The sequence below is a fragment of the Molothrus aeneus genome, chromosome 3 (assembly GCF_037042795.1).
Source record: "Molothrus aeneus isolate 106 chromosome 3, BPBGC_Maene_1.0, whole genome shotgun sequence".
Classification (NCBI taxonomy): domain Eukaryota; kingdom Metazoa; phylum Chordata; class Aves; order Passeriformes; family Icteridae; genus Molothrus; species Molothrus aeneus.
In genome coordinates, this window is record NC_089648.1 from 21,318,083 (window position 1) to 21,331,790 (window position 13,708).

Below are 13,708 nucleotides of genomic sequence, written 5' to 3' on the forward strand. Positions count from 1 at the left end.
GTCAGTGTTTGCCACCACACCAGCACCTGCCAGAGCAGTGCTCGAGGACATGACAGTATAAGCTGGAATGGACATGTTCAGGCACAGGTGGGGCCTGGTGATGAAATCTGACTTGTTTCTAGCAGTTAAATAGCTGGTTACAGGCTCAAAGGTAACTGTGAAGCAGGGGTTTTGCCAGGGGATGGAAGCAGGCTATGAGAAAAAGGGACAACTTGGTCCTTAAAGATGCCACATTCAGATTGAGCAGTAATAATTTTCAAATAGCTAAAAGCCTGCCTATGGTGCAGGGGACACAGTAAAACTGCCTTGCTTCTGGCTATTCCTGTTCCTTTAAAAGCTCTTGTGTGCTTTGGTGCTGCTGACAGTGAGTGCTGGTCAGGGCCAAACCCTTCTCCAGCTCTACACAGGGGCTCACTTTTATAATAATACCTGTAATATTACCTCACCTGTAATATTTGGTGGGCCTTTTTTTTCAGCAGAAACTAGCAATCATGTTAAGAAACGTGGAGGACGTATGCTGTTGGTTTGGTTGTTGTCACCTCTAACCCAAGCTGCATCAGGAAGTTTTCTCACTCCTGGGCCCTGCCTGGTGGCTGCATAGGAAGAAATCTCAGTGCTCCTGGCAGTTCAGCTCTGCTTTCAGAGATCAGGCCACACTTGGTCCCAAACTCCCTTGGGGTGCAAGGAGCTTGACTCTTCTTTGCTTTGATAGCCTGTTTTTCTTCCAAAGGCTGCAGTGACTGCAGTTGAGAGGCATGGGTTTTGAAAATAACATCCCTTCCTGAAAAGAGAGTTTTAAACTTTCTCAGAGAGCCTTAAAACTTCTGCTAGGGTCTCAGGAAGCAAAAGCAGTGGTGTTAGGAGTGAGTGAGTGAATGAATGAATGAACTGAAACGTGCCTTTTCCACCACTGCAGCTCATCTATGCTCAGAGCTGTTGTGCCTGGGACTTGCCCATCACAAGCCTTTGGGGTGAGCAGTGACTCATCCCCCCATTCTGCTGTTTGCACCTCCACATCTGCCCATGTGCTTAGCATGGCACTCCAGTGAGGATATCACAGATTGTTTATTCAGTGAATACATCATTACCAGTGCTTCAAAAGACTCTGGCTGGTCCTGCTTTAGTGAATGGCATCAGTGATTTCCTTGCAGCCAGCATGCAGAATGGAAGGAGAGCTTGATTTTCCACAACCATTTTTCTGAAGTGACCCCCACACCCACTTGAGGCAATGCCTGAGCAGATGCCTAATCTGAAACCTGCTGGTAGAACTGCAGGAGCACCAGTATGTTCAACTTTAAAGAAATTGGATCATCTTATAATAAGTTGAGCACCTTTTACTTCAGAGTCAGTAGATGTCAGAACCCAGGACATCCCTCTGTCTGTCCTGAGCAGCCAAGACCCCTGCCAGGGGGTTCAGAGACCCTGGCACAGAGCCCAAAATGCCTGTGGTTTGGATTATGACCCATGGAGCAAATTACCAACCTTGCATGAAGATCAGCAAGCCACAACAGTTTAAGTAGAATGATAGTAAATTTATCACAAGGTGGAAAAGTAGATTTTAGGGTTTTTGGCATGGGGGTTCAGGAGGCAAGATAGAGGGATCTGGGCGTGTCCAGCCTTTCTCCTTCTTCTTCTTGGCCTCCATCTTCTGCTGTGATGTTGGCACTTTTAGATTGGTTTAGAGTAGAAGCTCACTGTCTAACATAGGTGATAGGTATTGGAAAGTAATTGTAAATATTGTACACGTAGTTTTTAGTATAAAGAGATAACACTGCCCCGGGGCAGGCAGAATGCCTCAGACTGTCTTGCTGAATGGACCTCGGCAGTACAAGTGAAAGAATTTTATAGATAAGGAGCAATAAACAACCTTGAGACTGAGAAATGAACAGCTCTGACTCCTTCTTCGACTGCCAGGCTGGGAAAAGAGACTTTTGGACTTTTCTCGGGGTCACTGTGACCAGCGAGATGCCCCGAGAAGTAGGTTCCTTTTTTAAAGTTTTCTCATTGCACAGTTGCTAAGAAGAGACTTCTGTGACTCTTACATTTTGTCCTCTTCAAGCTGCCTGCTAAGTATGTGTTTAAAAACCCAGGTGTGGGTCTGCAGGTTTGCGTGTAGCAGAGCAAGTGGAGTGAGAGCTGGTAATAGAGATCAGCAGGAGAGCTCGATTTCCTGCTCTTTCCATCACCTCTAAAACAAGGTGCTCCACAGCCATGCAGGGCAATCTGCAGCTCTGAGGCTGCACTCTATCTTTGTCATTTCAATTTCTTTCTTCTTTTGCTGACTTGAAGGACTAATCCCTTTTCTGTGCCTTGCTGTCAGTCAGTTCCTGCAGCACAGCTCCTGACTGCTGTTGTGCCTGAAGCACAGTTTAACCAGTGACAGGAGGTCTTATTCTTCAGCCCTAAACCTGAGAGGACAGCTCAGTGCAGGGAAGCAGCTCCCTAAACAGTTGTGCGTTGAATATTTGTGCATCCTCCACCTTCCCTGGACACGTCCATCATTAAATCACCCCAAGCACGGTGAGAGTGCAGACAACACCTGTGTTCACCCTGGTGCAGGAGAATCCCTCATTACAGATTCCAGGACTCCGGTGTGTGTGAGGCACGAGGTGAGCACCATGCTGGGCACCTGCTGCGTCCTGGGTGACCTTGCCAAAACCTTGTGAAATAAATAGGGCAGGAGACCTTTCTCCCTTTAATGCCTTTATTAAAAAATCAGCTCGGGTGGGAAGAACCAGCAGGTCACACTCACACCACCACTGCTCCCAGAAATGGCAAAGAGCAGGAGGAAAAGTGCAGCTGTGTCTGCTGGTTTGCAGGCAGAGCCGGGGCTTCTATCCTCACGAGAACACCAGGAGGTTCCCACCTTTTTGCTTTGACATTTGAGGTCCTGTGTCCAGCCAACATCTTTAGGTTAGGATGAGGGGTGAAAAGGGAAAAAGTGGACACTGGATTCTGTTCCTCGTGTCTAGACATCACTTCAATCCATCAATTCTGTGTTGGCTCGTTGTTTTTAGGGTTTTTGCTAGGTTTGGTGAGGGATTGCCTCATTTGCATGCCAGCCCCGATGTCCCCTCCTCTTCACCATCCCGGGTGCCATCCTCCAGGAAGCAGCAGGGTGCCACTCGACAAAAAGGGGAATTCCCAACCATCGGCAACAGGTAGTTAAAGAAAAACTATTAACAACAGGTGATTACAACAACAAACAGTTAGAACTCCACCTTGGCAGCAACCGGCCTAATTTGTGAACTCTGCAACCTTTAAAAAAATGGGCAACTTTTCTACTCATAACACTTGTCCCAGCAGTCACCCCACATTTGGCTGTGTCAAGGGTGCCAGAGCCCCAAGCAGAGCCCTGCTGCATTGCCTGTGGTAAGGGCAGGCTCAGGGAAGGGGCCCGTCCTTGGCTGCCAGGAATGGTCAGGGCTGTGCTGAGCTCAGGGGCGCTACCTGCCTTTACAGGCATAATCACCGCCAGGGATGCGGGCCCTCAGGGGGACAGATGGTGCCAATCCTCTGCTGATTGGATAGCTGTGCACATCACCATAAGACCTACCGGGCTGTCACGGGCAATCAGCAGAGACCTCAAGGACTGAGTGTCAGAGGAAACGGAATGATTGCTGCCTCTGCAGCTGGTCCCTCCCAGCAGGCTGGAGCAGATGGCAGGCGAGGACCAGGAGCTCGCCGTATGGTACCTGTTCGGTCACTGGAAAGAAGGCCATTTCTCAGGACACTTACAGCTTCCATAAAGAATAAATGAACCACCCAGTGAGCTGAATAATAGCTCTAATAGCTATGAAATACCTTAAAGAATAAACATGCAGGTAAATCCTGTCACAAAGCCATCTGAATCAGGATTCTGGAGCCCATGTGAGAGTTGACCGAAGTGTTTCTGCTGAAAACAGCATTCCTCAATGGTGTGATGATTTCGTTACAGTTGGTATCGTAACTCAAAACTGCATTTATCTGTCTTTGTCAAGCACCACTATGGTATGAAGGGAGGAAAAAAAATCTGTTGTGTAAGCTCAGTGAACATTTGCTGCAACTAAATCTTTCTTCTTTCCCTTGTACTATTGCCTCAGCCATTTTTGAGCTGGCCCTGCTGCTTTTTATAGTGTCATAGTGCCCATGGGTATCTATTTCCACCTTCCAGCCTCCTTTTGCTAGCATACAATGAACATCAGTTCAATGCCAAAGATCAGCCCCCTGGAGCCAGTGTGAATTTTTGGCCCCTCTTTGTGTCCCTTTTCAAATCCTCAGAAAAGCTTTTCAGTAGAGATAATGAATTATTCTGCAAAAGCCAATTCAGTTTCTGGAACGCTGGACTCAGACATCACAGAACTAATCCTCTTGTAGCCCTATCACTGAAAACACATTAATGTTTCTTCCCTTAGGCTTCCTTGCATTTCAGCTGCTGGTCCAGGACCAGGTTCATTCTGGCTGAGCTGCCTTTCACGAATCATGACAAGCCACTTTTTGCAGAGATCATAATCATTCTAATCTTCTATCGTGATGTCCCAAAGCATCAGTAATGTGCTAGATAAATATTTGCAGCAGAAAAGAGACCTCCACTCCCTGTGGCTGTGCTGGATTAAAATTTGACTTTCTGTTTTGAGCTCTTCTCCAGTCTAAAGTTTGAGTGCGTGACAGGCACAGATGATTTGCTCAGAGAAGGGCTGAAATGAGAGTAAAGAGATGGTGAAGGCATCCCAAGCCAGATTCTGCTGTGATGGATGCATGGGTGAGGTTCCATGCTGTGTGAACAGGGTGGGGTCAGCACAGCTTGCTGGTTTACCTTACACTGAATATCCAGTCCTTCGGGGCAATAGTGACTGACCTGCAGCCACCAGAAATGTACTTCATCAAAAGCAAAATATCTGAAACATTAGAGCACCAGGTCTGCTGTTTGGCCTTCTAGAGTGGGACTCAATCCACCCTGCACACACGTGCTCTCTTGCTCAACAGAGCACTGACTGCTGCTGTACTGTTTGCTTTAGCCTGTCTGCTCCTCCACAGTCACCAGACCAGCAACAAGAAGTGAAGAGGGCTTTTCCTCCACCTGCTCCTTCTGCACAGGGCAGTGCAGCACTCTGTGAAATGAAGGAGCTTCCCAGCTGTGCAGGAGCCACACTCCTGATGGGCACCAGGGTCTGGTCCCAGAGCCTCTCTATACCACATTTCATGTTAGGATGTAGGGCTGGGCTTTGAGGAGGAGCCAGAGACATCCAGAGGCTGGAGGGAAAGATAAGAGGGCAATCAGACTCTTTGCTTTGAATGTCATAGGTTCTCTTCTGCTAGTATCTCACTCCAGAAGTTACATTTCCCACCAGAATTAAGGCTGTGGGAGCACTTCCCTGTCAGAAGCACTCAAAGTGAGAGAGAAAGCTGGTCACTGCCTGCAGGAATATGTCCTTGCAAAATGCAGATGGTGCAAGCTGCCAGGCCGTGACAACATACTATGTGCTCATGTCCCCCTTGCTGACAAGTGATTTTGCTTCAGCAATAAGCAGATGAGAGTGGAGCAGGTTATTTGTTTTGCATTTGAGTTTTTGTCAGTAATTTTTCCAGGGGAATCTGTCTAGTTCTGCTACCTGCTGCTAAAATGGGTCCTCAGAGAGGGCAGTGCCTGCAGCCTCCCCTCTTCAGGAGATTAGCCTTGTCCATCAGCTTTCTGTTTTGCCTTCTGCTGGCAATTGAGGCTTGACTACATGAAAGAAATAAGACAGCATTGAATCTTATGGAATATGTTATTTGGGATAATTGGGAAAAAGCAGTCTCAGAGCAGAATAAGAATAATAAGAATATCCTTGCAGTAGGTGCTCTCAAATGACAATCTCTTCCCCCCTGTAGGCAAGCTTTGAGCAGAGACCACTTCACAGTAATAGCAGTGCTCAGGAAAGAAAGGAGGCTTCCATTTTTAACCTATTCCTTTCCATGTTCACTTCCAGACATGGGCTGAGAAATAACTGGTGTCTTTTAGCACCAGCACCACTTGCAGGCTGTCAGCCCTTGGTAAGCAGAGCTGCAGCATCCACCTCCAAACAGGCAGAGCCATGGGAGAAGCTGTGCCCATTGCCACAAAGGAGCTCCATCCCCTCTGCTGCGCTGAGCTCCAGCCCTGGAAGGTGGCTCAGTCACCTGCCCATCTCCATGTGTGGCTTTTCTCTCCAAACTACAAGGGCTGGCAGTGGGGGGTGAGGAGAGTGATCCTCTCAGAGACTGGAGCAGCAACAATGTTCACTTGATGCACTTCAAGTCTTCTTCCTCTCGAAGTCCATGCAGACACCCAGTGAGTGTGATGGGACAGGGACTGCCTTTTCACAGAGAATTAATCAAAAGCAATGTTGAACAGACATGTTCAGTATTTTTTTTCTCACTTCCATGAGGGAATGGCTTGTCGTTTCTTGATATAAGGGGGTGGACAGCTTTTGCATAAGAAAATAACTTCTTGCTTCTACATTTTCTCTACACTGCTTCTGCTCTTCTTCACAGAGCTGCCTGATCTCCCTGTCCTCGCTTTTCCAGCAGCTTCAGTTCCTTTATTTGGACAAATATTCCCATTTATTAAATTGGTGTTTTCCACACTGGGTATAAGGTACCGAAATCCATCACATTCTGGGGTTTTCTGCTTCATAAGGGAAAAAAAGGAGAAAAATTCCTCAGAAAACTAAGCCTGCACATTCTGAATTTTCATGTTGTGACACTATTCATAGAAAAGAAACAAAATTCTCTGATACAATGGATGCAATTTTCCTGGCACATCTACTGAGAGGTCATCTTTAATGAAGTTCATATAATTTCTCTTTTGTCCCTTCAAATTCATGCACATAACCCAGGTTCAAATCTTCCTCTGAATTTGCAAACAAGTTCTAGCTTCAGCCTGGGAGGATGTGTGTCAAGTGCTTTGGAGGCTGTGTGTACATATGTCTAAAATGGGTGTCCTGGGAGCTATGGTTGGCCCTGACTGCCTTTGTCCCCAAAAAAGGTAGCACTTAGGGGAACATATTTCTCTGCTTTTCTTGCAGTGCTGTGCATTAATGCCACTACTCAAGCTAAGAATAGAGAGTCTTCATCTTGATGGCTTTGAAACAGACCAGAACAGCAAATCTTACTAATGTGCAGGCCAGACCCTGCTCTCAGCTGCACAGACTTCTGTGCAACAATTTAGAAGTTAATGATGCACTAGGGACCCTGTGGTGTAGATGAAGCACCATAACAAAGAAATGTTTGTTGAAAAACCACTCTCTGAGCTCTCTCTGGTTCCTTTATCTCAGCAAGAGGTAATTTCAAATAAGGTCTCACAGGGATGTGCTGTGAGCCCGTCTCTACTGGATATTTTTACTGTTATGTCCAGTGGTGCTAACTGGAGAATGTATTTATATAACTTTGCTATGACCTGCTTGCCTGAAAGGACTGAAGGACTCACCTGGAGTGAGGGCCTGAGTTAAAGATGATTTGGACTAACAGGGAAAATGGCCCAGAATGAAATTCAGTGATGATGAAGGTGAAATTATATATTTAGGAATGTACAACTACACAAGTGGCACAAGTACTGCAAACTAAGAACAAGGGGTCACAGCAGGATGGTCACAGCAGGTCATGGGATAAATCCAAGTCCCAGGTATTCTACTGGGGCAGTTGTTCTCCCCATCTACTTGGTACAAGGTGAGGGCAAATCAGGTTAATCTGTGTGAAGGAGAATTTATGTTAGATGAGAAGAAAAATGTTACCATGGAACTTGTGGCTGGTAACCAAGGGGGGCCACAGGATCCCTGCCACTGCATTCAGGAATAGATTAGATGGAGAACTGTCAGGGAAGGCTTCATGCTGTGCTTCATGCTGTCCCAACCCTGATGGTGGCTGGGGTGACCTCCCAGCCCCTGCAGCAGCAGCCACATCTGCCTTGCAGCTTCTCCAGCAAAGTCCTTTCCCCGTGTTTGGGCCAGCCAATGGTCCAAGCTGAGGAGGGGGAGCACTGATGTGGTGGCATTGCTCACACTGCTGCTTTGAGAAAATTATTTAAAAGGATTAGATTTTTTAGAATTCATGTACATTTTGAATAGATCCCTCTCTGCAAAAAAACCCCAGATTAATTCAAAAAGTTGTCAAGTCACATAGAGGCCATATACTGTAAAATCTATATATTCCAGACACTTGATTCCTAAAAAATAAAAACAGTATTTGAAATGACAAGTCAGGAAAATCTTGCTTTTCTGGGTCTCTGTTGGATTTCTTGTCCCCCTGCTTCTTCCACACAAAGGACCCTCTCCCCTGTCCATATATTCTTTCCTTGCTTGATTTGCTGTATTGGGAAGAAGATAAAAACAATGTGGTCAAAGAGACAGTAAAAACCCAAACCAAACCAACCAACCAACCAAACAAACAAAACAACAACAAAACCAAAAACAAACAAACAAACGAAAAACCAACAAACTATAAGAAGAGGCAAAACTATTGGAAGAGGCAAAGCTAAGTGTGATAGCACTGCAGTAAGTAAGGAAACACCATTTAAATTGGACATTATCCATGCAGTTTGCATTTGAGCATAGCCAAATAGATCTTGGTAAGTGCAGCCCAGCTCTGCTCCATTTACATATCCCCCTTTTCCAAAAGGAACAAAGGTAGTTGCTGTAACACTCAGGAGAGGAAAGGGGAGAAAACCAGATTGATTTAATGGTACACTTTCTGTAATTTCTTTACTATTTTTGGTTTTACTCTCTGAGGGAGGCAGGGAATGAAAGGCTTTAAAGCAGCTGCTTAGCACTGGTGGATAAAAGCTGGGGAAATGCACACCTTGTGTGTGCAGAGAGGTGGCAGGAACCTGTGCAGAGTATTCATCATGCTGCTCCTTCACTTCCCAGCAGACCAAGCCCCTTCCTCTACATTGTGCACTGCACTCATCATTTCCCTGTGTCCTGAAAATGCCAAGCCATTATTGGGCTGCTCTCCTTTCTTTTGAAAATCTAGATGCTTTAAACTTCACTTTTCAGAAACAGGTGGTTGGAAAAGTTGTCAGCCTCTGAGATGCAGTTAATCTTTGGACAAATATACTTTCAATGGTGCACTGTTGTCTAGCAACTATACTATAAACAGCCCTCCATTTGTCTCCTGTGGGTAATCACTGATTTCTTGGGGATTAAAGCTTAAGTAACACTCCAATCTAGGTGCATGCAGCAGACCACAGCGTATTACAGCAGATTATGCAGCTTGCTTAACCATTTAGAATCACAACAGAAAACAGACAGCTGCCATGATAGGAAAATGAGCACTAGCCTGTCAAGTAATTAATATTTTGAGTTAAGTTGTGGAACATTCCACTGGCAGGCCCAAAACAGTTCCTGTCATACAGAAGGGTGGGATGTCAGATAAGCATCGTATCAGAACATCTCATCTAGGCTGAGCCCGAGTTATTTCAGATATGTCTGGGTGGCTCTCTTGGTGCAGAGAACAGCCTCTGCCTGATCTCCTGCATCGGCTGCCTCATGCTGCACGGAGGAATTTCACCTTCCAGGGCTGAGCAGGACCGTGCTTCAGGGAGGCTCTGCAGCTCCCTGGTGGGCACTGAGGCTGGGCACTGCTTGAACACTCTCTGTGTGTTGTGAATACAATCCACCGGATGCATCTGCTTCTGTAGATCACCTTCTGCTTAAGAGACTGAGCCGGGCTTGTTCAATCACTGCATTTAGCACCTGCTCCAGCAGAGTTCCCTGCCCTGGCTGCTGATAGTGCCGGGGTAATGCCGGGGAATGAATGAGTGCTGTGCCTTCAGGAAAGGGCAGTCGTTTGCTTGGATTTAAATGACATCTAAATAATTTGACTAAATAAATAAAAATTACAGAGTTAGAATAAGTCTCAGCATTTTTGGGATTGGAGTTTCCACTGTTGACCTCCCACACTGAAAGAAATACATGTCTGTGCGTGGGTAATGCTACCTAGCTTTTGGAGAATGGGCGTTTAATTGAAGGAATTATGTTCAAGATATTTAAGATTCACCTTAAGAATTCACATTTTGAGGAGAGCAAGTTTGATAAAATCTGGAAAAACAAATGCCACTGTCCCCTTGTGATGCTTTTTTAATGGCTTGTTAGGGACCCACAAGGAGCAACTCAGGTGTCCCCTTGTCCCTGCAGCACTCAGGCCCTCCAGGCTTTAGACATGAAGTCAGGAGGCAGCAGAGGCAGCACTCTCACTCAGCCTGACCAAAACACTGTGTGCAGGAAAGGATCAATTGTTGTGCCTGCCCTCTGCTTTCCAGCCCTCCGAGCCAGAGTCTCTTGCAGCCTCTGCAGCAGCAGAGCCCTCCATGGAGGCCCAAGAGGTGAACGTGGATGGAGAGCAGGAAACAGCCTGGCCAAAGGGAAAATCATCTCCAGGGCCAAGCCAGTGGGAGGGCTGCAGTGTGCCAGCTTTTGCTCCCAGCTGTGCCAAGAGGTATTTGAGGCTTATGGCCAGTGTTGGAGTGCCCAGCAGGTCAGTGGAGCAGTGCAAACAGCACCCCAAATGCTGGGTTGAAACTTAGATGCAAGTGCTTCCCATGTGCTGTGTGGGTGACCCTGGAGAGAGTCCATGGATATAAATGGCATCTCAGAAAATGTGGGCTTAATTCAAATGCCCACAGGGTGCCCCTCCCTGAAACACCACCATTTCAGAAACTTTCATTCTTAAGCAGTTGTTGGCAACAAGGAAGGGCTGGTCCTACTTCCCCCAGCTGTGGAAAGTAGGCTTTAAGGTTTCAGGGTGTAATGACAGGGAGATTTTGTACCCTGCATCTTTTCCTAAGTGTTTAAAAGAAGCATCTCTTGGACCCAAGCAGGAACAGAGGCACAGTCCAGAGCTCTGTCTGTCCCAGAGTGGGAGGAGTTGGCTTTCTCTGGGAGCCTCTACACAAACAGTGTGATCCCACTGGGACTCGCTGAGTTTTCAGTTCTTGCCTCCAGACAACCTTACTACTGTTTTGTCCTTCACTCTCAAATCCCCAAAGCAGTTACTGAGGTGTCCTTGTCCTTTTTTCTTCCTACCACTCTCTCCTGAAGGGGATGTATGTGTAAAAGTTTGTGCTTCTTGCACAACAAGAAGTTTGAAGTTTCAGTGATACAGTGAGGTTACACACTGAATGGAGCAATTAATTAATTCCCTCCATATTTGTATTCAGAGAAATGATGGCATTATCATTACACTCCCCCTCCCCCCCCTTTGTAAATTCCTTTCCAAATCAGATTAAATCCCTCCTTCCCCTGCACTGATTTCATTTGACTCTGGAACTCAAACAGAGCATGGACAAAGTCTTGGTCCTGTCGAATTTAATGGCAAAACTCCTGTTGTACTGAATTTTGAACAGTGAAAAATTCACTTTTGAATGAAAGAGGACAAATAATTTGAAGCCTCTTGGGGCTAATGAAAATCTGTCAATTGCTGTCAGCTGGATTTGTATTAGTGTAAGATAAAATAACACATATTTTGGTAAGACAGAGACAAAACCCCTTCAAATATTTTGTGAAAGTGGTTAAATGTCTAGTACTGGAGAAATTTTCATCACATAATGAAAATTAATGTTTAAGAGATTATTACCCCTGCAAAGGTGGTATCATGCACTGTGTCAGCATTTGAGATGTGGTCATTTTAAAAGCCAAGAACCTTGGCAATGCCCTTTGGAGATTATTGTTTGTTAAGAGTGTACATCAGGAATCAAGCCATCACAGAGAGTGCAATTAAGTGCATAATCACAGATATTTTTGACATCTGTCTACTTACAGGCTCCATGGCATTTTTTTGCATCTCCCTCCCTTGTGTCTTCAATTAATTTATCGTGACCATCTGTGTTGTATTTTTTGCTGCTCAGCTTGCCTTACTACATCTGTTTTTTGGCTGAGTATTTCATGACACTTCATCATTTTCAGTCAGAGCTAAAAGAACACAATTTGCAGTTACTCAGTTAAGTTGCTTGGTTAAGAAAATCAGCAATTAAACAGACCACTACACTACTATGAAATGACTCTTAAGTGGTGAACAGAAAGGCAAGAAAGAAGCAAGAGCAGTTTAAAAGCTGCAGCTCAGGTTTTGTGGTTCTGCACAGAGTTAAAACCATCAGGGGTTCTACATCTGCTCTGGGCTCACTGTGCACAGAGAGCAGGGACATGCCATGGCAGGAGGAGTGTTTGTTATTGTGCTCTGGGGGGTCTCCAGGAGGGTGTAAGGGGTTTGCTTATACCTGATTTTCTGTTCTTAAATTTCTTCCTTTGCTCTAGTTAATACTAATTTTAAACAATCTTTTCTCACTCCTGGCATTGTAACACCCTGTGATTCTCTTTTCTAGGGCTTCAGGATTCTAGGTTGTAATAAACCATAGCTATCATCTTCTCCTAAAAAAGGGAAGGAGAGCAAAAAAACCAGCATCAGAGATACAACAAGGGGTCTGTCACTCAGGAGCTTGTAGAAGGTGACAGCAGAAAGGCTGTTCACTTCAGTCACAGCTCTCCCTGCAATAGTTCTATGGTAAGTTTATCCCAGAGTCCTGGAGAAAGTACAGCCTGCTCTGAATAGTTCTGACTTTTCCTGAGAAAGTCCTGTATGCCATGCCCATGGTCCAGCTGTGCTCTGGAGCACCATATCTAAGCATGTGTCCTTTGCTGGCCCAGGACACTCCTTTCTCTCCTTTCTGAGCTGATTGTTTCACCCTCCTGGGCCCGTGGTCCCTGCCAGTGCACCTCCACAGCACAGATACCAAAGCCAAGCCTTTCAGCCCTTTTGGGCACAGGCAGCAACCCAAGGGCCCAGCCACAACATGTGGAGGGAGAAAGGGGGCAGGGAGAGGGGAGAGAAAGAAATATGTGCTGGAAAAGACATGGCAACATCAGCAGTTATTCTTAAATGGGTCTCAGCCTTGCAAAGCCTGGGGACTGCTGCTGGAGACTGAATGAACTTTCCCTTGTTTTGCTCATGATACACTTCTGTGTGGGTGGGCTAACTGGATTTGAAGTAAATAGCATGAAGATCTTTCCAGTAAATGAAAAACTGTTTTGCTGAGAGAAAACAAGCACTAAAAAACCCCAAAAACCCAAAAACAAAAACCAAAACCAAACCAAACAAGGTATATTACTCTGATTACTCTGAAAGTGGCACTTTTCTAGGGAAGATTGTATGTCTGTGAAAAAGCAGAGTTCCCTCTGTGAGCCCCATTATATTAACTAGCATGCTTCAGCAGCTCAGACAAAAGCCAGCAGGCCAAATACAACCCTACCATATTAAATTTGCTTTCTGTCAGTGACTGAGAGAGATTATTTGCTTGTGGTTGGAGCCATGCAGAAGACAGCAGCAATATGATTGCTACTGCTTGGAGAAGTCCATCCTCAGTGGCATTGTCAGAGTCCATGACTTTGACACCAAAATATGAAGGCTCTGCAGGCAGCACCTGCAGTGTTAGCAGTGTGCTCAGGTGAGCCAGGGCAGCATCTGACAAATGGTGAGAAACAGCAGGCCCAAGTGCACCACACACTGTTCAAATGCACTACAAATTGCAGTATGGTGAAACCTGACTGTCATGGAGTGTCCTGGGAAATGTACCGCTGGATAAATCTTCCCTCCATCTATGGTACCAGAGAATTGCTACCAAGCAACTGATGATCTGAGTGCTGACTGATCTGGTAAGTCCTGTCAGTACAACAGTGAAAGAATCCTTGGTTTCAGCTGCTAAATAAGGTATGGGAGAGAT